Raw genomic sequence first — 27,893 nt, forward strand, 5'->3', positions numbered from 1 at the left:
TAAATAGCAATGCAGATTACTTTGAATAAAATATTGTTTATCAGTTTCAAACAACAGACGTGTAATTCCAGAATGAGATTTTCACTCTGCAGCGGAGTGTGCGCTGATATGAAACTTCCTGGCAGATTAAAACTATGTGCCGGACCGAGACTCGAACTCGGGAACTCTGCCTTTCGCGGGCAAGTGCTATACCATCTTTTTTCCCTCCATTTTGTTCGCTGTTGATCGATGTGTTTGGTCGTTGCGGACGTCACATGACATCCGTTGAAGTTCGTTGTTGATCCTTTCACTTAGTTTTTTTTTGTTACCAGCTCCTTGACCGAAAACGCTGAGCTACCGTGCCGGCATCATCTGAGCTACCCAAGCACGACTCACGACCCGTCCCCACAGCTTCAATTCGGCCAGTACCTCGTCTCCTACCTTCCAAACTTCACAGAGGCTCTTCCGCCAACCTTTAAGAACTAGCACTCCTTGAAGAAAGGGTACTGCGGAGACATGGCTTAGCCCGAGTTCGAGTCTCAGTCCGGATCACAGTTTTAATCTGCCAGGAAATTTCAGACGTTTGATTATTCAAACCAAATTCCGCTTTCACAGTTCTACACCTGGGATTCATTGTTCTCTACATCGAATAATACTTTGTGCTAAATTCGCAAGCCTGGAACACGTGAAGAAATTGTGGTACGAACAGTAAAATTTCTGACGTCTCACGCATTATTCCGCTGTCAGTTGCAACAGTTTTTAATTCATTGTGGCCTTTAAAAATTACAAGGATGCTTCTAAAAAGATTTTGAGGACATTGTCAGTCGTACATCTATTTCTGAGCTATTTTCGAGACGTTGTCCCATTTCAGTTGAAAGCGCCCCTGTGAATGTACAGATGTAACTGATAGATCCGCAAAATAATCCCAGTTTTAACGACAAATCTTTTTTGTTAAAGCTCTCCAGGACGTCTATATTGCCTCCCTCAGCTAGAATTTCCAAGTCTCCGTACTGAGGTTACGAAAGTGTCACAGTATTTCGATGGACATATTTGTGTGAAAGGCATTTTTTTCAATTATGAAACTAAATAATTCAAATTTACGTGACAACTTGAGAGCAAAATTCTGTGAAATTGTCTGAGTCTGTCGCTATGCTGACAGTTTATACTACATAAATATTATATTACGTCTCCAGCGCTCAAAAATAATTAAATAATACTAAAAACTTGTTTTCTTTGTGACATACGTCGTTGAGAAAAGTGAAATATGAAACCGAGTAGTATTCAGTGCAACTCCACTGCCATTTAAATGCGGCGTGATTGCAGTTTTCCGCTTCTCCCCCTCCAAACGCTCAGACAGCGTGGCTTGGCGATGAGGGAAGTGTCGACGGAGGCTGAGCGCTCTGACGCTCGTGCACACGCATGGCCCGTCAGCCGAAAGCTCGGCTGCTCCTGTTGTACTGCGCGCGTAGGGAAACATGTAGGGGACGAAGTGTTTCGGTATCAGTATGGCGATTCATCCTGCAATAAAGGGACATCTGTGAAGCAGAGGTCTGTTGACAATAACATTCCTGAAATGGTCGGAACTGCCCACAGACCCAACATGAACCCAATGGAATACATTTTTATGAGTTAAAACGACGACTTTGCTAAGACCCCTACGTTCGAATCACTACCTTCTCTGGTTTTGACTATTGAAGAAGAAGGGCTAGTTGACGTGGACCAAACACTTCCTTCGAGTGAGACAGCACTCCTGACCACAGTTCATATGGATACTTACAAATCTCTTGTTCCAGTTTGAGGTTAATGTGCAACAGTTAAGTTTGAGTTTATATGTGCATGTATGAGAATGTGTGTGTGTGTGTGTGTGTGTGTGTGTGTGTGTGTGTGTGTGTGTGTGCGTGTGTATGTGTACGTGTGTGTGTGTGTGTGTGTGTGTGTGTGTGTGTGTGTGCGTGCGTGTAACATAATATCCTGGCGTAAAGAAGACAGGTCAGAATGCACAAACAAACACAATCGTGTTTACGTCACGGAAACCACAGTCACAAGAATCTTCAAACAGTCCATCAAGGAATTCTACAAAGTACAGCAAGTTTAATACGTTGATGGTAACAACGTGTATCTCTCGTAGTGAGTTCACGCACAAACATCTTACAAGTGTAGCTGATATATAGATGGTGTTTAGAACTTGGTGGGTGCATATAAGCTTCATATATGCTCCCATTTACCAAGATGATATACTATTCCACTCAGCGCGGGACCACCAGGCCTCCAACAGTAGTGAATGGCATCAACCCTGTGTAACAGGTGAACTTCACTGCACCTGCACTAGAAGTGAAAGCGAATCATGGTGATTGGTTGGTTGGTTTGAGATATAATGGGACCAAACTACAGGGTCATCAGTCCCTTTGTTCTGACGCAAACAGGGCTCAGGATAAAACAACACCCAAAGAACGTTTTGGAAAGTAAAAGAGGGAAAGGAAAGCGGAACCACATCTAAAAAAAACGAATGGAACGAACAAAAGATGGGGAAAACTTACACCACAAGCAAAGAGAGAAGATATTAAAAGCATTTAACAGAAGGTCTGGGCTGGCTGATCACAATAATAAAAGAGGATGAGCCATCCGCCGGCTGGGGTGGCCGAGCGGTTCTAAGCGCTACAGTCTGGAACCGCGCGAAGGTTCGAATCCTACCTCGGGAATGGATGTGTGTGATGTCCTTGTGTTAGTTAGGTTTAAGTAGTTCTAAGTTCTAGGGGACTGATGACCTTAGAAGTTGAGTCCCTTAGTGCTCAGAGCCATTTGAAGCATTTTTTATAAGCCATTCCCTCTGCAACAAACTAAAATGGCCACCCCAAAAGACAAGGCGAGATGAAAACATGAAGTGAAAAGACGAACACCAAGACAAACAAAGGCAGAGAAAGAGTGACAGAGCATTAAATGGAGAGATGGTGGAGGCCCAGAGAGAAGGCTAAATGCCCACCCTTAGATGGTATGATACAACTCCCCTCACGACAAAAAACGTAAAACTGAATCTGCTGTTGAGCTACTGTCGCCCAACACCAAAGTTGATGATGCTGGAAAGGGTAAAAGTCCATTGCAGAGCGGCTAAAATTGGGCAGTCCAGCAACTAGTGGATGACAGCCATAGGGGAACCACACTGACACTGAAGGTGGGTCCTCTCGAAGGACGATGTAACCATATGTTAGACATGTGTGGCCAATGTGGAGCCGGCAGATGACAACCGATTCCCTGCGAGAAGACCGCATGGAAGACTTCCACACATTCGTAATCTCCTTATTGTCATGCAGTATGCTGGGTGTACTGTAACGCCATCCCATCTCCCAAAGCCATAAAACCTTGGAGATTAATGAGGAACACAGATCAGTTACAGGAATGCCGATCTCGATAAGAGTTAATTGCCTGGGACGCTTGTGTGTCCTGGGATCCAGACAAACTACCACTGAACAACTGGAACGTTCCAGGGCGTAGATGGACTCCGGAATGGTCGCTACCAAAGGATGACGTGGGTAGCACTAGTCGATAGCTTGGAGGCTGCTGAAGGAGTCAGTACACAGGAGAAATGACTCTCCTGGGCATGAGCGGATGTGCTCAAGAGCATGAGATATGGCCACCAGCTCTGCAGTGAAAACGCTGCTGCCATCTGGCAAGGAGTGCTGTTAAATATAACCCCTGTGAACACAGGCGAAGCCAACATGACCATCAGCCATCGAGCCGTCAGTGTCAACCACTTCAGAGCCCCACAACATGGCAAGAATCCAGAGGAAGCGACAGCAGAGAGCTGCGGGAGTAACTGAGTCCATAGGGCCATACAAAAGGAGCAGTCGAAGCCGCAGCCTAGGTATACACCATGGAGGTGTATGTGGATGGACCTGGAGGTGAGGTGGTAAAGGAAAGGTCACACAGGAGGGAACGGGTACCAACTGTGACCATAAGCCCCGACCCTGACATAAGCCGCCGATGTGGGAGATGATCTGCCATGGGGGAGGGAGGAGAGGAGACAGTAATTCGGATACTCAGGAGAACTATGAATGTGTGCAACATAACTGGCGAACAGTTGTGCACACATATCCTTCAATTGAGGAACACCAGCCTCCACCAGGACGCTGATCACCAGATTCGTCCTAAAAGCTCCTGTCGCTGGCCAAACGGCACAGTGGTGCACTGGGTCGAGTAAAAGCAACACTGAGGACACGAAAAAACCATTAACCAGACTTCCATAATCAATGCGGGATTGAACAAGGGCTTTGTAGAGCTGCAGCAGCATAGAGCTATCTGCACCCCAGTCGGTGTTGCTCACGCAGCAAAGAGCGTTGAGGTGCTGCCAGCACTTCCACTTAAGCTGATGAAGGTGAGGAAGCTAAGTCAATCAGGTGTCAGAAACAACTCCTAAGAATCGGTATGTCTCCACTACAGTGAGTGGATCTTCATTAAGGTAAAGTTCTGGTTCCGGATGAATGATACGATGCCAACAGAAGTACACGACACATGACTTTGCAGCTGCAAACTGGAAGCCATGGGCTTGAGCCCATGACTGTGCCATATGGATGGCTCCCTGTAGGCGCCGCTCAGCAACACCAGTACTGGAGCAGCAGTGCGAAATTCAGAGGTCATCTGCATAGAGAGAAGGTGAGACAGACGGCCTTAAAGCTGCTGCCAGACCGTTTATGGGCACTAAAAATGGAGATACACTCAATATGGAACCCTGCGGTTCCCCATTCTCCTGAATATGAGGGGCACTATGGGAGGCACCAACTTGGATATGGAAAGTATGGAGTGACAGGAATTTTGGATAAAAGTCAGGGAGGGCCCCGGAGGCCCCACTCATATAAAGTGGCAAGGATATGATGTCGCCAGTTTGTGTCGTAAGCTATTCATAAATCAAAAAAGACGGCAACCAGGTGTGGGCTCCTGGAAAAGGCTGTTCGCATGGCAGACTCGAGGGACACAAGATTATCATTGGTAGAGCGACCCTGGTGGAAACCGCCATGGCATGGAGCCAGTAGGCCAAAACAACTGCCAAATGATCAAACGTTCTAACAGCTTGCAAAGAACGTTGGTGAGGCTGATGAGTTGATAGCTATCCACACCAAGCGGGTTTTTACTAGGTTTGAGCACTGGATTGATGGTGCTCTCCCGCCATTGCGATGGAAAGACGCCATCGCACCATATCCGGTTAAGGATCACGAGGAGATGTCGCTTATCGTCGGATGAGAGATGTTTACTCATGAGACTGTAGATCTGATCTGGCCGATGAGCTGAGTCGGGCAATATCCAAGGGAGCTGAGGAACTCCCACTCTGTAAATGGGGCGTTATAGGGTTCATTGTGGCACGTTGTGAACGAGAGAACTTTCCTTTCCATCTGTGATTTGAGGATGTGAAAGGTTGGGGGATAGTTCTCCGACACAGAGGCTTGAGAGTAGTTCTCAGCAAAGTGCTCGGCAATCGCGATTGCGTCGATACGTAACACGCCATTGATGTTAATGCTAGGGACAGCCGTTGGGGTCTGGTACCCAAAAACCACATCTGATCTTCGTCCAGACTTGGGAATGTGACATATGGCACCCAATGGTCGACACGTACTGCTCCCAATACTCCTGTTTCCGTCGTTTTAGAAGGATCGCATTTTTCGCCGCAAAAACGATAGTTGTAGTGATCTGCTCAACATCGATGGCAGTATGTGTAGGAGATTCAACGATGACAGCAAATGTGAAGGCTACTTGGTCTGCTTTGTTTAAAGCCCATCTGTGTAGGCATCCATGTGCATGGCGCTGGGGGAGTGACAGGAAGATGGGGAAGTGGTCACTATCACACATGTCGTCATGTGCTCTCCAGTGGACAGATGGGACAAGTCTTAGGCTGCAGAGTGATAAATCAATGGCCGAGTAAGTGCTGTGAGGCATAGTGAAATGTGTGGCGGCCCCAGTATTTAAGAGGCAGAGGTCGAACTGAGACAGTAAGATTTCGAGATCTCTGCCTCGGCCAGTAAGTATGGTGCCACCCCACAAGGGGTTATGAGCATTGAAATCTCCCAAAAGTAGGAAAGGTGTAGGGAGTTCATCAGTCAGTGCACCCAGCACACCCACAGGTACTGCACCATCTGGAGGAAGGTATACACTGCAGGCAGTTGTTTCCTGCATCTTCCTTATCCTGGCAGCCACTGCTTCAAGAGGGGTTTGAAGGGGCACAGGTTCATTGCATACTGAGTCCAGGACATAGACACAAACTTCACCTGACACTTTATTGTAGTCACTATGGTTCTTGTAATATCCCCTATAGCCAGAAAGGGTAGGGGTTTGCATTATCGGGAACCAGGTTACCTGAGGATAATGCAGAAAGCATGAGTAGGGGTTAAAAATTGCTGTACCTCAGCCAGGTGTTGAAGGATGCAGTTATCGTGAGGCATGGAAGGCAAGAAACGCTCAATGAGGCAGTTTACACCTAAGGGTCACCTGCTGCCCCTGACTGAATACCTGTGCAATCGACATCCATTGAGTCTGAGGGCCCAGAGAGATCTAGGTCCTCAGAGGACGCCAGAACCTACACTTCATTGTTGGATGCAGAGCTTGTAGGGAGCGGTGGTATGGGTGCTACCGCAAGGTCTGGGTTCTTGGTGGTCTTCTTTTTGGTTTTCTCTCACTGCTCTTTTGGTTTTTCCAGTAGGGGGGGCTTCACTGAGTCAGTCTCAGGGAGTGAGGAGGACCATGAAGCCCTGCAATCTGGCTAGCAACCTGGGAAGGGAGTGAGCTGAGGGACCCCTTCCCAGTGAGAGGAGCCGAAGAAGACTGACGCTTCCCCAGCTGAATAGTGGGGTCTGATGTCCCCGTTTGGGAGGGGGGGGGGGTGTTGCTCCCAAAGCAAGTGGTGCAGGAGCAACAGGGAGGGAAGTGCCCCCCCCCCCCACCACCGAGGGGGAGGTGGAGTCTGATGGCTCTGAGAGCCAACTGTATGTGGCAGAACGGAAGATGCTAGAACCGTTGTTATAGCGGCGCCGTAAGTCGATGTCATACACACCAGATGTAGCCTCTCATATTTTCTCTTAGTCTCAGCGTAGGTCAGTCCGTCCAGGGTCTTATATTCCATGATTTTCCCCTCCTTCTGGACAATCCTGCAGTCTGGCGAGCAAGGTGAATGGTGCTCTCCGCAGTTGACACAAATGGGGGCAGGGCACACGAGGTATTGGGATGTGATGGACGTCCACAATTGCGATATATGACGCTAGAAGTACAGTGGGAACACATATGCCCGAACTTCCAGCACTTCAAGCACTGCATCAGGGGATGGATATATGGCTTGACACATGCTGGTATACCATCACCTTGACCTTCTCGAGTAATGTATCATCCTTGAAGGCCAAGATGAAGGCACCAGTGACCACATGATTATTTTGTCTGGCGCGCACATAGGGGTCCAAAGGATAAACACCTCGTCGCTCTAAGTTGGCGCGCAGTACGTCATCAGACTGCTAAAGAAGACCCCTTTGGAATATAATATCCTGGACCATATTTAAGCTCTTATGGGGCGTGATGCTAACAGAAACATCCCCCACCTTGTTACAAGCGAGTAATGCCCATGACTGGGCAGAGGATGGTGTTTTCAACAAGACTGACCTAGAGCGCATTTTGGGCAAGCCCTCCATCTTCCCAAACTTGTCCTCTAAATGCTCCACAAACAACTGAGGCTTCATTGCAATGATAGATTCCCCATCTAATCTCGTAACTGGTACTCGGGTGAATATTCTTCGCTGCCGTCCTTAACCTGGCGTTCCTCCCATGGTGTGACCAGGGAGGGGAACGATTTGGGGTCGTATTTCTTAGCATTGAAGTTGGACCTCGGTCGCTCAGAGACTGCTGGTGATGGATCACCGGCAAGAGTACATGTACTCATTTCGTGTCATCCGTCCTGCTGACACCCACTCTGACCATAGTCTGAAATGGTCGTACGGGAAAATCGCCACTTCATCGCTACCTCAGAGATGCTGTCCCATCGCCAGTGCGCACCACATTCTAACTCTCTTAAATCTCGATAGCCTACCATTGTGGCAGCACTAACGAATCTAACAACTGCGCCAGACACTTGTTGTCTCATATAGACGTTGCCGACCGCAGCGCCGTATTCTGGCTATTTACATATCTCTGCGTTTGAATAGGCATGCCTATACCAGTTTCTTTGGCGCTTCAGTGTACAGTAGAGCGTCGATTATGCGAACGTCGGTCAACCGAACGACCGCTTAACCGAACTGTGTACTCGCTCGCACCTGTTACTCTCCCACCCTACCGTCCATCATACCCCTCACTCCCAAACCAAGTTTCCCACAGTAGTCGCCGCACTGGGCCATCGCTGGCGGAACATTGCTTCTAATGGGGCCTTCACAAGGCGCTGCTGACCGGCCAAGCCGCCAGTCGCCGTGTTTCAACAATCAGCACACTTCTGTCAGCTTGGCACTGGCAGTAGAAGTAGCGGCAGTATCAAAGCTGTTCACAGCAACAGCTGCACCAGCTTAGAGTTGAGGCGTGCCGCTCCGCGCAGTTTGAAGGATTGCGCGCCCCCAAGAAGAGCTTCTCACGGTGCAGACAGTCACCTTCTGTTCTCTGTTACGACCACTTCTGTGCTGCTGCGTGATGAAGTGAACTTGACGATACAAAATGCTTAAACGTAAACGTGTTGTCCTTTCTATGAGGGACAAGTGCGAGATTATTAAAAGGTTAGAAGAAGGTGAATCTGCAACCACTATTCAATGAGTGCAAGGTGGGGAAGTCGACAATTACGGATATAAAATAACTGAAGTTGCCTTTGTATGTTACTTTGTAATACTAAAAGAGATGCCTGTTTTTATGAATAAATTTACTGTACAGTACTTCTTTTTGGCAAATAAACATGTACAGTTCGATTATCAGAACAAACCAGTTTTCCGAACACCCATGTCCCCCAATTACGTCGGATAATCGACGCTCTACTTTATTTAGATAGGTTACTCACGAGATGGAAGAACAGAAAATCTTAGGTCCATGTGCAACTTAGCTGACTTGCAGATAAACCAAAGGTATGCAAGGAGGGGGGGGGGGGGGGGGGTAACCTGTCAACCAGGGGTTGTGCATTCAGACTAAAGCCGCTCTCTGCAGTATCCGCACAAAATGTACCATCACGATCGACCCTACAAAAATTCCACAGAAGGCTAATGACTATAAAAGGTGATTTACGCGTATTCTGCCACGACGTTACTTTAGAAAATGGTTTGCGTTATCATTGCTGGTAGAAACTGGCAGGAAGCAATACACAGCAACTTGGCTTCTGAACGCAGTGACCCGTTGTTTCTTATCCGTAAGCTAAATGGTGGGTGGAGTCCGATCGCCGGCGGACAGAGAAGCACTGCAGTGAAAGCCATCGCGGTCGGTGTAGGTCAGTTCCAGAAAAATGCCCTCTGGGTATTGTGATGCAGCTCTGACTACGTGCTCCGCGTACAATACCGCTTTGTAGGCGGTGTATCGACAAATAGCAGAAATAGCTAAAACAGCAAAGGCTGTGGCGTTTACAGAAAGCACGAAGCGTTCTTCGCCAGATTCTCCAGGGAACGGCGAAAGTAAAACACAATGAAAGACTCATTCTGCGGGGTACTTTTCCACACGAATCTCTGAAAGCCCTTGTTAACTAAAGGAACGAGTAGGCTCATACAGAAGTAGTTCTTTATGTTACGTTCCTTTTACTTAAGGGGACTGCTGAGCTTTGCTGTAGACGTAATCGCTGCAAACTCTTTCACTTCTACGAAGAATGGCGACGCTTCAAAGAGGATAGCAATAGCCTTGCAACATGCAGTGCAACCTTTCAGATGAAAGAAATGCACAGTGGCACAGTGTGCGGAGTCTGTAAGAGTTTGGGAACGGAATATGAGACAAGTAGTCTTTATTATGTACTTTAAAACGTGTTGTGACTGGACCGAGAGATCCACTCACAGCAACATTCAAAAAGAAGATTGAGGACAATGCCCAAAGTGCTGCACCAGTTACGTCTTTATCATGCGCAGCAAGACTTTTCATGAATTTATCATGTGGGAGTTTATATTACTATTTCTTTACTTTCTCAGACGTTAAGTCTGGTTAAAAATGGGAAGTGATGCGGACCTTGGTCAAGCGTCACTTCCTTTTAACTGTACGGTATATGTTATATTGCATTTAGGAACTTTCGGGTAATTGAACATGTATCAATAATTACGGATTTCTGTAATTGTATATATAAGTTTGGATATTATTATTATTGACATTTTTTTCTCAGACTGTTAAGTCTGGTTAAAAATGGAACGTGACGCGGACCTTGATCAAGCGTGACTTCCTTGTAACTGTATGGTATATGTTATATTGCATTTAGGAACTTTCGGGTAATTGAACATGTATCAATAATTACAGATTTTTGTAGTTGTATATATATGTTTGGATGTAGCTGTATTGCATTGATGTACTGGTGGATATTGTGAGGTATGACTCCTGTAGTTGATAGTATAATTGGGATAATGTCGACTTTATCCTGATGCCACATGTCCTTGACTTCCTCAGCCAGTTGGATGTATTTTTCAATTTTTTCTCCTGTTTTCTTCTGTATATTTGTTGTGTTGGGTATGGATATTTCAATTAGTTGTGTTAATTTCTTCTTTTTATTGGTGAGTATGATGTCAGGTTTGTTATGTGTTGTTGTTCTATCTGTTATAATTGTTCTGTTCCAGTATAATTTGTATTCATCATTCTCCAGTACATTTTGTGGTGCATACTTGTATGTGGGAACGTGTTGTTTTATTAGTTTATGTTTTATGGCAAGTAGTTGATGTATTATTTTTGCTACATTGTCATGTCTTCTGGGGTATTCTGTATTTGCTAGTATTGTACATCCGCTTGTTATGTGATCTACTGTTTCTATTTGTTGTTTGCAAAGTCTGCATTTATCTGTTGTGGTATTGGGATCTTTAATAATATGCTTGCTGTAATATCTGGTGTTTATTGTTTGATCCTGTATTGCGATCATGAATCCTTCCGTCTCACTGTATATATTGCCGTTTCTTAGCCATGTGTTGGATGCGTCTTGATCTATGTGTGGCTGTGTTAGATGATACGGGTGCTTGCCGTGTAGTGTTTTCTTTTTCCAATTTACTTTCTTTGTATCTGTTGATGTTATGTGATCTAAAGGGTTGTAGAAGTGGTTATGAAATTGCAATGGTGTAGCTGATGTATTTATATGAGTGATTGCTTTGTGTATTTTGCTAGTTTCTGCTCGTTCTAGAAAGAATTTTCTTAAATTGTCTACCTGTCCATAATGTAGGTTTTTTATATCTATAAATCCCCTTCCACCTTCCTTTCTGCTTAATGTGAATCTTTCTGTTGCTGAATGTATGTGATATATTCTATATTTGTGGCATTGTGATCGTGTAAGTGTATTGAGTCCTTCTAGGTCTGTGTCACTCCATTTCACTACTCCAAATGAGTAGGTCAATACTGGTATAGCATAAGTATTTATAGCTTTTGTCTTGTTTCTTGCTGTCAATTCTGTTTTCAGTATTTTTGTTAGTCTTTGTTTATATTTTTCTTTTAGTTCTTCTTTAATATTTGTATTATCTATTCCTATTTTTTGTCTGTATCCTAGGTATTTATAGGCATCTGTTTTTTCCATCGCTTCTATGCAGTCGCTGTGGTTATCCAATATGTAATCTTCTTGTTTAGTGTGTTTGCCCTTGACTATGCTATTTTTCTTACATTTGTCTGTTCCAAAAGCCATATTTATATCATTGCTGAATACTTCTGTTATCTTTAGTAATTGGTTGAGTTGTTGATTTGTTGCTGCCAGTGGTTTTAGATCATCCATGTATAGCAAATGTGTGATTTTGTGTGGGTATGTTCCAGTAATATTGTATCCATAATTTGTATTATTTAGCATGTTGGATAGTGGGTTCAGAGCAAGACAGACCCAGAAAGGACTTAATGAGTCTCCTTGGTATATTCCACGCTTAATCTGTATTGGCTGTGATGTGATGTTATCTGAATTTGTTTGGATATTAAGTGTGGTTTTCCAATTTTTCATTACTGTGTTTAGAAACTGTATCAATTTAGGATCTACTTTGTATATTTCCAAAATCTGTAGTAACCATGAGTGGGGTACACTATCAAAGGCTTTTTGGTAATCAATGTATGCGTAGTGTAGGGACCTTTGTTTAGTTTTAGCTTGATATGTCACCTCTGTATCTATTATCAGTTGCTCTTTACATCCTCATGCTCCTTTGCAGCAGCCTTTTTGTTCTTCATTTATAATTTTGTTCTGTGTTGTACGTGTCATTAATTTCTGTGTGATGACTGAAGTTAATATTTTGTATATTGTTGGTAGGCATGTTATGGGGCGATATTTAGCTGGGTTTGCTGTGTCTGCTTGATCTTTAGGTTTCAGATAGGTTATTCCATGTGCAAGTGTATCAGGGAATGTGTATGGGTCTGCAATGTAACTGTTAAATAATTTAGTTAGATGTGAATGTGTTGAGGTGAACTTCTTTAGCCAGTAATTTGCTATTTTATCATTTCCAGGGGCTTTCCAATTGTGTGTAGAATTAATTGCTCGGGTGACTTCATGTTGCAAAATTATCACTTCAGGCATTTGTGGTATCATCTTGTATGTGTCTGTTTCTGCTTGTATCCACCGTGCATGCCTGTTATGTTGTACCGGGTTGACCATATGCTGCTCCAGAAGTGTTCCATGTCTGTTATGTTTGGTGGATTGTCTATTTTAATGTGTGTGTTATCCATTGTTTGGTAAAATCTCTTTTGGTTTGTGTTGAATGTTTGGTTTTGTTTCCTTCTATTTTCACTTTTTTTGTATCTTCTAAGTCGTTTGGCCAATGCTTGCAATTTCTGCTTTTTTTCATCTAATTGCTCTATTGCTACTTGTTCTGAGATTTTACCTAACCTTTTTCGTTTTTTGTCTGATATTTCATTTCTTATAAATTGTGTTAGCTGTCCGATGTCTTTTCTCAGTTTTTCTATTCTGATCTGTAACCTGTGTTGCCATGCTGGTTTTGTGGGTTTCTTCTGTGTTGGTTGGTTCTGATCTCTGCCTAGTGTGTATATTTAGTGTAGTGAGTGCTCCTATATAAACCAGTAGTTGTAACTCTTCCATAGTTGTGTTTTCATTTATTTTGTTGTGTATGATTGTGTTGATAGTTTTTATTGTTGTTTCGACTTGTGGGTTATTTGGCAGTCTATGCAAGAATGGTCTAATGTCTGTATTTGTGTCTTTGTATTCTATATATGTCAGCTGAAATTTCTCTTCTATATCTAACACGTGTCTCTGTTCGTGTTCTATTTGTGCTTGTTCTGGTGGCTGTCTTAAGATTTCGTTTTCCTCTGACTGTTTAATTGATGCGTGTTGGTCTTTGTTTGGTTGTTCTGGGATGTTTGAGTCCATTACTGTGTTTTCTTCCTCTTCTGATTGCACATTATTTTGTTCCAGTATTTGTTGTACTTGTTGTTTGATGTTTTCTAATTCTGACTGGGGTATCCTGTTATTTTTGATTATTACACGGATCTGATCAGCTAGTCGTTGTTCTGTTAAAAATTTTAATTCCGGGTATCTGGTAATAAATGTTGTGTATACTTGTGATCTGTATCCAGTTCTGTTGGTTCCTAGGTTTGTTGATTGGTAATAACAGAACATGAGGTGTCGGTTAACTTCATCTGACCATCTCATCCTCTGTCTTTGTTTTCCTTCTAGGGTGGTTGCAGGAAACATATCCTGCAAAACACCTCGATTCGGATTTAAATCCTTTTCCAGTTGGCTAGCAGTGTCGTTACCATTGTGGGCGGGCATAGGGTTCAAGCGTCGTCCCCGACCATGACGGCACTTGTCCGAGGCTTCTTTAGTTCTGTCCTGAACCAAGGAATCACACTAAAAGGGGGGTTAGCCCTATTAGTGGTTTGTTCTTTTCGTCGCCTTTTACGACTGGCAGAACATACCGGAGGCCTATTCTTCTCCCGGGCCTCCACGATTATTATTATTATTATTATTATTATTATTATTAGACATGGTGCTTGCATGTGTCTTAACCAACATCTTTTCCTCTGCAGCCGTGTTTCTATGGTCTTACTGCTGTGGAAAACTGGGAAATTCACTGAAGAACGGAAGAAACTGGTACATCTGCCCAATACCGTATAGGACCCCCGCCAGTACGCCGAAGTGCCGCAACACGACGTGGCATGGACTTGCCTAACGTCTCAAGTAATGCTTGAGGCAACTGACACCATGAATCCTACAGGACTGTCCACAAATGCGTAAGAGTACGAGAGGGTGGAGATCTCTTCTGAAGAGCACGTTGGAAGGAATCCCAGATATTCTCAATAATGTTCATGTCTGGGGAGTCTGATGGCCAGCGGAAGTGTTTGAGCTCAGAAGAGTGTTCCTGGACTCACTCTGTAGCAATTCTGGACGTGTGGGGGTGTCGCATTGTCCTGCTGGAATTTCCCAAGTCCGTCGGAATGCGCAAAGGACATGAATGGAAGCAGGTGATCAGACAGGATGCTTACGTACGTGTCACCTGTCAGAATCGCATCTAGACGTGTCAGGGGTCCCGTATCACCCCAACTGTACATGCCCCACATAATTATAGAGCCTCCACCAACTTGAATAGTGCCCTGCTGACATGCAGGATCTATGGATTCATGAGGTTGTCGCCATACTCGTACACTTCCATCCGCTCGATACAATTTGAAACGAGACTCGTCCGACCAGGCAACATGTTTCCAGGCATCAGCAGTCCAATGTCTGTGTTGACGGGCCCAGGCGAAGTGTTAAGTTTTGTGTTGTGCAATGATCAAGGGTACACATGATTATTGCTATAACTTTAGGTTTTGAAAAAACACCGTTTATGATACATACAATTAGTTTTCATTACTAATATTAGTAATATTAGTAATAATTTCATTAGTAATACTATTATTGCAATGTCTATTATTATTAAAATACAAGTTCTTTATTACTGTTTTATCATTTGTGCCCATTTCTCGCGAAGCGTAGGATAATTTATGTTAGAGAAGCAGGTAGCCAGACATATGAATTCGTGTTCTGGTTTAACTACCTTTTGCTTCAATATCGCTTACGATAAGGGCAGTTTTTTTACGGATTTCTCGACCGTTGCATTAGCGTTCCAAACAGTTAAAACACAGAAAACTTTCCTTCAAAACTTACTGTATACTGAACTGTAAACTAACCCTACCGTGGAAATGATTGCACTTTGGTAAAGCAGTCTTTACAAACGATCGCACGGCAGTGCCTGTTCTTCGGAACGCTCCCCATGCACGTAAAACAATGCTTTGAGCAACACCAAACACCTGGGCTACACGTGTCACACTTCGTCGTCCTTGCATTTTTTCCCGGTGATTCTACCCCGTCTCTCTTGGCCGCCATGTTGCAATGAAGAACACTACCGAAGTGTGCCGTAACTGCTAGTTGATTGACACACACAGTGTCTCTTCTTGTTCCTCCTACTGCCTCGTAATGTGGGGTTCAGCCTCATTTGGCGCTGTATTCACGGTGAAGCCATTTGAGTCCAACTTTCCGTGAACGATAGAGGGACCTAATGCAACATGCACCCCGACTTTTATTCCTTTAGACGGAGTATTTGCTATGTTATGTTACGTTATGTATTTCGTCCTTAAGTTTTGTAGAGCAGTGTATGCAAGAAATTGTTTCATGTGGGACATCATCAATAATGTAGGCTGCCACTTAGGGTTCCATTGGCACATTATTAGCTCTTCTCCCTATATGCTTTACTTCTATTTCAAACCAACTTGTTTCCATCATTGTCACCACGAGAAGACGTACGTCACCATCATTGATATGTGTTTTAGCCACATACTAAGATATAAAACTTCTAAATGTCTCTGTAGTGAAAAAGTATTTCTCATATGTACATCTCTACGTATGTCTAGGTTATACTGACTTACTGTCAGTCAATTAATTAAAAATACAAAAGCATCACGTGGAATTCATGCTAGATTTATTTTGGTGCAGTAAGTAAGCCATTTTGAAAATTATGGAAATATTTGTAAACATAATGCTACGCGGAAAAATCGTTCTTTCTATACGACTCCGTACGTAAGTTATAAGTACAAATGGACAGAACCACAGAGATCGAAAGTTCCTCTCAGAGTATCCTATGAAAGAGAAATGTCTTGGATATGGCGAAAAGTATCTCTCACAAGTCTATCTCAACTATTTAGGAAGTGTTCAGAGTAGAGAATTCAGTAATTGCGTAAGTACGATACGGTAGCGCCGAGCAATTCTTTGTGTCAGTAAGATGTTCCAGACCAATACGCAACATCGTGAATATAACTTGGGGAACTTGTAACTAACGACGTATGGTGAGAGAGCCTTCACTAATCAGACGTGTACTCTGAAAAATCAACCATTTGGGGAAAGGAAAAGAAATGTCGTGCGCCCCATTATCTCAGCGAACATTTCGCGCCTCTTACAAACAACTTATAATAATTAGAGTTCCGCTGACGGTCTATCGGTGTGTGTGGACCACAGACGCGCGGGCCGATCGCAGTATTTCCTGGGCGTGCTCGCCACCCGCCACCAGATGACAAACGCTTTCTCCAGCCTTAGACCGGTCGCCGTTATACGAAAGCCGTTACTCTTGCTGGAACGTCCGGACGCGGGCTACGCGTAGCCGCAGGGTACCGTCTTCGGAGAAGAATTTCTCTCGTACGTTCATGTCATATAGAAGGTTAATGAGGCAGTTAACAAACGGAAGCAATCCCGCCGTCGAGCAGAAAGGCTTTCTTATTTCCACACATTTGTGCATTTATTTTACCTGCTAAGATCCAGGCTGTGAGACCTTGTGCAATCAATAACCAGGAATTCTCCCAGTCTTCTTGTATGTGAATCGTACCACAAAAAATGAAACGTAACACAAAAAAATATAAGCGTAATGAGAGTTTACACAGTCATAATCGTAATAAAGCTAATGTAGTAATAAGAATCTTGTTCACAATAAAACAATAATAGTAACGGAGGCAGTTTCTCGACTACACACACTCGTAGTTTCAGTAATAGTTGAACAATGAAAACGTCAGTGATTACGATAATGGTGACATTAGCACTGGAAGAAAAGTGGAAAGGTCAGGGTTCAAAGTCACGTTCACGATGATGTCATTCGTGGCAGAACAGAACCACGTGTGTGGCAAGGATATGAAAGGAAATCGGCTGTGCCTGCTTCAAACGAACGGTCCTGGCATTCACAACACTTTGCGTACGAGCTCTGATTTCTCTTACTTTATAACAATGATCATTTCACCTTGTGTTGGGTGGCGTCAATAAAATATTCTTGAACTCAGAGGAGAGAGTTGGTGATTGAAATTTCGTGAAATCATGGCTAGATGTCACCGAATCAAGAAACTCCTTTATTTCAACCATTTCCACCCCAACTCACTCATAATATCCGTCAAACTCTCTGCCCTACTTCGCGATAGTGCAAAGCGAGCTGCCCTGCTTTAGGCTTTTTCGATGCCCTTCGTCAATCCTATCCGGTAAGGATCCCTATACCACGCGGTAATATTCTAGCAGAGGGTGGACAAGCGCAATGTAGGCAGTCTCTGTAGAAGATCTGTTTTATCTTCTAAATTTCCCGTAAATATTATGTATGTGATGTTTCCAATTTAAATTGTTCTTAATCGTAATCCCTGGGTATTTAGTTGAACTGACAGTCCTTAGATTTGAGTGATTTTTCGTGTATCCGAAATTTAATACATAGTACTAATGTAGATGACGTCACAGTTTTCGTTATTTGGAGTCAATTACCACTTTTATCATCATATAGATGATTGGTCTGAATCATATAATACATATTTTCGGAACACCAGATATCACTTCCGTTTCGCGCAAAGAACTTTCTCCAATTACTACGAACTGTGACATTTTTGACAAGGGATCACGAACCAAGTCGCACAACTGAAATGATATTCCATAGAGACGCAAGTTGATCAGATATCACTTCTGAGGAACCGTGCCAAAAGCCTTCTGGAAATCTAGAAATATGGCATCAATTTCAGGTCTACTCTCCATATTACTCGTTACTTCCTGTGAATGAAGAGCTAGGCGTGTTTCACGAGAATGTTATTTCCTGAATCCGTGATGGGTATGCGAGAATAGATTGTTTTCCGTTAGGTAATCCATCGTACTATACGTTCGCAAATCCTACTACAAATCAACGTTAATGGTATGGATCTGTAATTCAGAGGATAACTCCTGCTTCCTTTTTGAGTGATGGTGTGCAATTTTACAGTCTTTAGAGACGAATCTTTCCTGAGCAAGGAGTTGTATATGATCGTTAAGCACGGATCTATTATGTCAGCATATTCTGAAAGGAACGTAACTGGTAGAAAATATGGACCGGAAGACATCGCTTCATTGAACGACTAGTGAACACGGCAATGATTCTCAGTTGCTAAATACGTATGGGAATTGGATATACGTCCTAATCTAACTCTTCTCTCTGTCCGTCTCCTACTACCCCTCTCACTCACCTTCAACCTTGTTCATTGTTACTGCGGGTGAAACCTTTATTGGGGGTTGAAGTTGCTTAAAATGAGTGGGTAAATCAAATGAGGTCATTTTCATATGGTGTATGAGAGAGATCCCTTCAGGTGCTGGATTTGTCGGGATACAGTGATAGTATGTCGCACAGTTTTAATTTGTGTTACAAAGTTTCGAACAGGTCAGGTACCGCAATAATATTCCAGTTATAAGCAGAAAAGCCTTAAATAAAACATCTCTGCCTTCTGTTAAAACCGATTGCGATGAAGAAACGAAAACAGCATGTTTTAGGTACACAATTTCTCTTTAAGATTATACACACACCAAAAATAGTTCTGCATCACCTCGGTTCCGAGAGTTCCAGAACCTGAACAGAAAATGGGAACTGAGAACAACATAAACCTCATTTCCGCCCTTTTTACTGCTCATGAAAAACACACACTGTGTGTTGTACCACCATACAGCGAGACCTTCAGAGGTGGTGGTCCAGATTGCTGTGGACACCGGTACCTCCAATACCCCGTAGCACGTACTCCTGCAATGATGCATGCCTGTTTTGGTCGTGGCATACTGTCCACAAGTTCATCAAGGCACTGTTAGTCCAGATTGTCCCACTCCTCAACTGCGATTCGGCGTAGATCCCTCAGAGTGGTTGGTGGGTCACGTCATCCATAAACAGCTCTTTTCAATCTATTCCAGGCATGTTCGATAGGCTTCATTTGACAAAAGCATGCCTGATATGTGTATCGGAGGTTCGCGTTGTTACTCTTTACAGTTTTATTGTAATGGTCATTATAATAATCGTGTAAGATCTAAAATTAGTAACAAATTTTGTTCAGTTGTCTGGTATAAATATGGAATGGTGCTGAATCGCCTCATTACAAGAAACAAGTGTGTGTGTGGGGGGGGGGGGGGGGGAAGAGAGGAGAAGGAGGAGGAGGAGGAGGAGGAGGAGGAGGAGGAGGAGGAGGACAGTGAATGTTTTGAGCAACCTTGTAGCATTTGTAAAATATGTTCCACAACTATTGTGATGATGGTTGCGTTGTTATTTGAGGATTTTCTATCCAGATTAGGTTTTGTTGCATAGTTCTCACAAGGAGTCTTCATTAGGCTGGTGGACACACTCGCTCTGGCAGAACATGCGATGATATTCATGTGTTGCGTATTATGTTACCACGTGTCAAGTTGGTAGTCTGCCTGCTTACACACTCATTAAGGTGGCGGCTGATTAGAAGTCATTCATTCAAGACAACTGTTCTCTCTTTGAGGATTTGTCGTGAGCTTTCGTAAGCTGTGACGCTGTACAAGAGTTTGCGTTCTGATGTCTTATATGAAGGCTTCTTTCGTGAAAACAAACTAATGTTGAAGGCGCCGTCGTCCCGACGTCTAGGATTCATTTCATATAGCGTACTTTACTTTCTCTAGTGTTATTAGGTCGTGAACTTTTAGTTTGTCCCATATGTGGATGCCCTAGATTGCTATTGCTGCTATTGCCGTTTGAAGTAGTGTCATTGCCATTATTACTGCGGGCTTTTGAGGCTGTTAGATGTTGTAAAGAGCTGTTATTGCTCTTTCGGTCACATGAGTGTTCAACGACCTTGTTGCTTGCAGATTGACACCGAGATATTTGTATTTTGGTACTACTAATGGTTTGTTCCGAACGGACAGTGTGTCTTTGAGAGTTTATCGCCTCTTATGATAGTTACCTGGTTGGTTTTGCTGTGGTTTTTTTGTAGGTCATTTTCCACAGAACATTGTGTGAATGTTTTACACCTTCTGTAGGTCTTTTCTGAACCCATTACCGCGTCATCCACATGAAGTACGAGTGTTGAGGTGTCCATGATTATAATCGCGACATCTTTTCATCTTTTCATGATTCTGACCAGTGTCATACTGATAGGATATCCTTGTAGTATTCCATTTGTGTTAAATTCTTGGATACGGTGATCTCACATTTGTATGTGGTATCAATGTCTGAAAGAACCTTCGTCGTTTAGTTTTTGTCACGAATTAACAAGCTGAATTTTGGGAGGAGTGATTTTCTGTTAATACTATCGAAGCCTTCGCTATGGTCTATATAGACAAAATATTTTTCCAGCGTGCCTTAGTGTGTCTTTCGATCGCTCTGTTAGGCAGTACACTGATTTGAGGTAAGTCTTCGCTTTCTGAAACCAAATTGTTTTCCTGGTATTTCGGCATCTACGTCAGTAGTAAGCCTGCTAGTTAACACTTCCATGAAAAATTTGGAAGACGTGTTATCGTCGACTATGCCTCTGTACGAGTCCTGGTTGCACGTTTCTCCTTCGCATTTGGAAAGGATCTTGATGGTCTATGTTCTTCACTGTTCTGATATTTTTTCCACTGCTCATGCAGTTATTGAACAGTTCCAACCAACATGTGATGGGTGTTCTGTATATATGCCGTCGGCTCTGAAGCCGATTTGCCTCTGCCATCACCCGTACTTCTTGCTTTGTTATAGCGGTGTGACTTTCTATTGTTTCCAGTGTACTATATTCGCAGAATGTTTCCTTGTGTTGGAGGTTTAGGATGGCTTCAAAACAGTTCTCCCACGAGTCCACCAAGATTCCTTTAATCGTTGGTTGCCTACATACAGCCATGCCATAGCCCACGGTTCAAATGGCTCTGAGCACTATGGGACTTAACGTGTATGGTCATCAGTCCCCTAGAACTTAGAACTACTTAAACCTAACTTAAGGACATCACACAACACCCAGTCATCACGAGGCAGAGAAAATCCCTGACCCCGCCGGGAATCATAGCCCACGGGATGTAGAGCCTGCGACAAAAGACGGACAGCCTCGTGACGAACTCGGCGTGGGGTAAACACTACTTCCGGTGCGGGATTCGTGCATTGAGTCAGCTTTCAGCGAGCGTATCAGGACCATCACCTGCACGTGAGCTGCTCTTCAGCTGAATTTGTAAGTTGTGTGTAGGATGAGATTACACTCTACGATAATTTTACGAAGTGACCTGAGCTTAAGTCACATTTCCTAGAAGACTACCACGGCTATTGCATTATTTTACCACTGTGCGGAAGACAGTCTAATTTTCATGTTCAATAAAGTGTTTAAGGGATTTCATCGTAGAAATGCGTAACAATAGCTGTAAGATGCCTACCACCAACTACAGGTGGTTGTTAAGTGATACTCTACTTTGTACCCCGTTATCAGCATTAGATAACTTGCTTTGATATCTGATTACCTTTCAGAATAATAATAGTGATAAAGTCAAACTGCACAATATTTACTCCTCGGTATAACGATGCGTTAGCGAAATGGGAAGTGGTGGTGTTTGGTGATTAGTGATTTTTAGTTTGTGAAGCCGAGAGTGAATCATCGACAGTATGACCACAGACTATCCTGTGCGCTTCGTAAGTGGTTTTTGTTAGCTGTTTTTACAACCACATTAGGAATTCGTACGTATTACTACCCCATCCATCGCACCCATGTCGTATTTAAGACCTAAATGTAATCGGCAACGTCCATATGAAAGAACTGTTTATGTCCTTTTGTATGAAATATACGCGTATTTTGCCAATGGTGACATATAGAGTGAATCTCGAGGGTAAAATAGTTGCTACCTAAATCCAGGTATATACGCTATTTTCCGATACTGGGCCGATACTGGGCCTTAGACACACTTCGTACAGATTAGCTCAAAGATCTTCCTCTTAAGGCCATTAAGACACTGACATATCGGGGTGCACTATTTTGTTACTTGTAAGTGATAAACCATAATTTCAACTTTTTTATGGTTACACTGAAACATTTCATTTCATACCTTATCAATTTAATTAGACAAAATTTTTCCTTGTTGACACTGTTCCTCTATTTAAAAGTGTCGATAATACCGGATCAAATCAGAATGATAAACGGACGCTTGTATTCCCTTGTTTTCAGTTTTTAATTTCTAGTTTACAAGATTTAAGTATCCTTTATCATTCACGAAACGGTAATTAGTCAATTTAGCACTATCATTGTCGAAGAAAGCATTGCATTCCTCAAATATTAAACGTCAAAATGTTTCGTTGAAAATTTGTCTTTTTGATGAAAAGAACGTGTCAGTACTACTTTCATTCTTACAAGAACAGTGTTCCGAAAGCGGCACAGAATTTGTTTATTCTTCTACTGTCGTTCTACTATTGGGTGTCGCCTCAGAGACCCGTTGCAAGAGCCAATACGCAGTGCTGCTTATTTCAGAATTTGGTATTTTAAGTTTTCTAAGTTCCTAAAGCACAAAAAACTTTCCACCAGCTCTATAAACAAAACTGTAAAGTAACACCGGATACATTTTGTCCTTGCTACGAACAACAGCAATCATTCATTTAATCAAATACGTTTCCAACGCTTGTTAGCTGAAGATATTTGCTACTAGGTAAGTTACAAATGGATCCTCTGCAGAACAGATTTAGTAGCTACAAACGAATATGCGGAGTATGGTCCGAGGTGTCTCTTTCACAGGTCTCTGACTGAGAATAAAGTGAAAATATTATTAAAGAAGACATCAGCGTTGTTCTGTGTGAAAGACTTGACATTTAGGTTTGTAGACACACCCTATAAACAAGTATCTAGTAGATATTTAGAGCACGTTCATGAATATGTGGTGATATGCGCTGTTCTATATTGTACATTATGTTTCTCACTGCTTATTAAAATTTTCAAGGAGATGCGATAAGTGGAAATCACTTTTTGTTAGTGCTGATGAGTTCACTACAAGCGGATGATAGTAAGATTAACTCTTACTTAATCTGTGAAGAGGTGCCTTAAAGCAACCATCTGATTTCATATTGTCATCTAAGGATACAAATTGTTGTGGACGTTCATATTTGATGGCAATGTGTTTCTAAGCAGCACAAATCGTAGGGTAGTGTTCGGACAGCTTTTGGAAATGACAGTTGATTTATCGCTTTTCACAGACGTGCACTTGTGGTAGAGACGTGGAAAGGATTATTTCCCCACAGGAAAAGTGTACTGTTGCTCATTCTACAAGTACAAAAATATTTCCCTTCACGACGGAAGTTAAATTTGTCAAATGCAGATCTGTGTGACGTGGATTTTTAGTATTTTTGTTTTCAGTATGTTACCCTTTGCCACTTGGTATAACTATCTTATTTTTGACATTGGATCAAGTTCACAATTTCACGTTTCTAGCAACTGAAATAAACATGAGTAATCGCCTTTGTGCTGTATTGCACTGATGGTATTAGCAGGCGCGATAAGTTCAAAATTTCTCTGTATCAGTTCCCTAGTAGACTATGTGATCTGCGTGAAATATACAATGTATGACCCTATGCATTTGCACCCAAATTTCAAACTGACAATGGCACCGTGAGCTGCTAACACCATCGTGCCTGATCTTAGTACTCAGGCCGTGACGTCACTGGAGGCAGAACTAGGCACTCGCACGACTCAGCTCAGGCCTCCTTTCCGCAGGTTCAAGGTCACTGTTTCGTCTGTGCCTGTTCCAGCTTTGGATTTTACTTCACTGGTGTTCGTTTTCTTTTTCGTGTATATGCTATTCGCCACTAATTTACTGGACGTTAAGTACCACTAATACAATCTTATTACTGCTGTAACAACCGTCTGAGCATGGGCTTACATAAATGGAACAGTGTCACGTGTTTGCATAAACTTTCGAGAATTTGCTTTCTTTCGTGAAGTTATGTTACGACCGGACTGAAGTTAAAGTACTGTGACTGCGAACTAACTGAATTTCAAGTGCAGGTCACCCAAACCTAACCGCAGGAAGGTTCACACTTTATCACCTTATCCCGAAAACATTCTAATTGCACACATTAACAGTGTGTTAGACGAGGCTATTAGCACATGCGAATGCGACTAGTCCCTAACGCAAGTAGATCGCCTGATATGAGATTTTGTATGTCTCCAAATTTGAAAATATTTCAGGCTGTTGGCAGTCGACACGCGCGAAACGAAACAAGTGCACGAATAAATACTTGTAAATATTTCTGATGCATTCGCGAGATACACCCTGTTTCTTCCAGATCTGAAACCTGACTGATGCTTAAGTGTAAAAACCGACGCGCAGAAAAGGCCGCCACTGTTGAGCCTGTCATTAACTTAAGCGACAACCCTTCTGAAACTCATTTCAAACTATAAATTTAATGTTATATGGAAGTATTATACACAGACTTGCACGCATATTTCCTTATCTTTCTAGTGCAATTCTTAGTAATAAATAGTTTTCAGGAGCAAGAAGGGGGGCTCAGGTGCAAACAAATTAAATTTGATTACAAATTTCTCTTTTAAACTACAGTTTCATTGCAGATCGATTTAAACTACAGATAGTCATCAGTGCAACAAACAGTACAAAATACAGAAAGTAACAGTGCTTACAACCAGTGTCACATAAGGTACAACAACAACATACCACACAACAGGCAGTATTGTCACATTGACAGATTTCAGATACATGTAGACCACAATCTGAATACAGAAATATAGATAACAATCATTACAAAATAAACAGCCAGTGGAAGTAAGTGTAATACAAAAACTTTCTTACAGAAGCAACAACCTCTCACTGCATCATATCTCCATGTCCTCTGAACGGGCTTACCATAAATAACTAGAGATCAAACCATTTTATGGAAAACTACGTAAGTTAGTGGAAATGTATTAAATCGTGAACACTGAACAAATTTTCAGCCCCCAATATCGCTTAAATTGTTTATTCATACAAATAACCTGTTTCAGCAATTCTGTGTTGCCGTCTTCAGAGGTGCGAAAGATGCGACCGAAAATGTTACGATACAGCAAGTAACGTAACAGCACACACAATTAGCTCCAAGATTTCCAATATATGGAACAGTATACCTATTTTTACTTAATTTCGTCTTTTATTCAGTACAGGAAGTTGTGTTATACAATTTACAATCATATTGGTATCTAGAGGTATACTATAAGCTGGCATGTAGATCTTAAAGTAACATGCAATGTACACACATCTTATTGCGCCGATTACAAGTGCTCACATTCATCACCACATTACAACTGAGAGCCCAGCGTCAACATTGTTAGTGATACGTAAATACATCAGATGAGACAGTTTTAGTACAAAACAATATCTCTTATTAGATTAAGCCATGGATCTACTATTGCATGTAATTACATACGCCTTAAATAATCTTAACATGAGCCAAGTCAGTATTCTGCAATTTTGTAAAGCTGTAAAATCATTGTAACTTTACTATTCATAAAAATAATTTATACAGAATCTTTTACATCATTTTAGAAACTTTCATAAAAATTCTTATCGAAAATTTTTCGTTACACAAATCGAACAATGTAACAACCTATAACCACCTAAAAATCTCTATGTACAGCTAATAGTATCGTATGTACACTGATTTTAATACACCTAGGATTAGCTCAGTATCTACAGGTAGATATACCTCATCGAGAACGCATACCAACAATGGAGCTATTTAATGTCACTAATCGATAAGGAAAGCATAATATTTGTTTTTATTTTAGGGCGCAGAAACAACTAGAGCCACACGCGCCCATGTCAAAACTGAAACACGATAACAAAGACACGGGCTAAAAACGACTATACGTCTATGCCAATGTACAGAAGCTGAAACAGCTAAAATCAGGGATGTGGAGAAAGGTCTATAAAATACGCCATATAGAAATGGAGGTCCAATACTAATAATTAAGTGGCGTTCGCCACATTGCTGTGACAGGTGAAGAATAAAACGCGGTTGACAGACAGACAGCCCGCCCGCCGTTCGCTAAAACGGCAGATAACTCAGACGGCAAACCCAAAAGGGAAAGTAAACGGTTAAGAAAATGGCATTCCGTCAGGAAATCACAGACAGTTGAAAGTTGGGCATAACGTGCAAAAAGCGCTGGGGGAGTGCACCTACTGTATATTGATGGCTAAAAAGGCGGTGCCCAATACCCATCACAAATGACCTCGCGGTGGGAGGCACAAGAGGAGGTCGTCCGAGCCACTGGGAGAGTCTTAATGACTGAGCTTATTCCCATGAAGGGAGGACCAGTGGCGATGCGAAAATGACACCAGTTGCTGACAAACGACAACACACATCAGAGGAGGGAATAGTAGTACTAAGGGCTGAGGTAAGAGGACTGCAGCCATGGCAGGAGTGTCAGCAGCCTCGTTTCTTGTCAGGCCGTCATGACCATAGACCCACAAAAAAAAAAAAAAAAAAAAATTCCATCTGTGGCTCCATAAAGCGTGAAGTGAGTTTTCCTGGTCACGATGCGCTAGGATGGACAGCGTACAGCGCACAGATGCTTTGAAGGACGCTGAGAGTGTGAGCAGACGACAGTTGAAAAGCCTGCGTCTCCTGATGTACGCCGTGGACAGAGTATTAAAAGCAGACTACTTCGCCCTCTGAGTAGTGTGGCCGAAGCCCATACCGAAAAACGTAGACACCAATGACGAAGGCACACCAGACACCACTGTCAGTTCAACAATCATCAGTGTAGACAAAGGTACTATCGCCCATACGACAGTCGTGAAACAAAGCGACTGAGCTAGGCTGGAGTAGTGTCCTTAGGAAGCGAATGAAGGTCAAGGTGAACATGGGCAACTGCACGAAATCTAGGTGCTGAATGATTCACACCCACCAGGCAAGTTGCAGGGAGCGTGAAGTAAAGCCGCCGGAGCAAGGGCCGAAAGCAAACTCCTGAAGGTAACGGAGAAGAGGGATGCGCCCGGTACTGGCGATCAAAGGAGTCATTGAAGGAGGCAGCATAGGATGGCTGGCCATGCATGGCCACAAACGGCATGCGTATCTGCTGAGGAGAAAGTCACGGCGGTAGGACAGCGGTGGTTCGGCAGCTTCTGCATACCCACTCAACTAGGCTTGTGTAGAAGTCTCCATTGGCCAGAGAATGTCATGACAGTGGATAGTATTGAGACGGCGTAAGAGGGAGGGTCGTGCAGGTGCATAAACAAAGCACCCACAGTCTAGTTTTGAACGGACACAGGACCGGTACAGACGGAGAAGACTGGTTCTATCTGCACCCCAGGAAGTACCATCAAGGGCACGTAGGACATTGAGGGACCTCACACAGTGGGCTGCCAGGTAAGACATGTTTGAGGACCAAAGCTGTTTCCCGTCGAGCCCATAGGGCCAATGGTGATAGCGAAGAGGACAACGGTCAGGACGGAACCCTGAGGCACACCTGAATCTGACAAAGCAGAACTCACGTTCCTTGAAAACTCAGTCTTTTAAAAATTCAAGGAAACGGGGTAGGTGGCCACGGATGCCCCTAGCGCACAGAGTACGGAGGATATCAGTCCTCCAACACGTGCCTTATTC

This window comes from Schistocerca cancellata, chromosome 7 (assembly GCF_023864275.1).
Source record: "Schistocerca cancellata isolate TAMUIC-IGC-003103 chromosome 7, iqSchCanc2.1, whole genome shotgun sequence".
Lineage (NCBI taxonomy): Eukaryota > Metazoa > Arthropoda > Insecta > Orthoptera > Acrididae > Schistocerca > Schistocerca cancellata.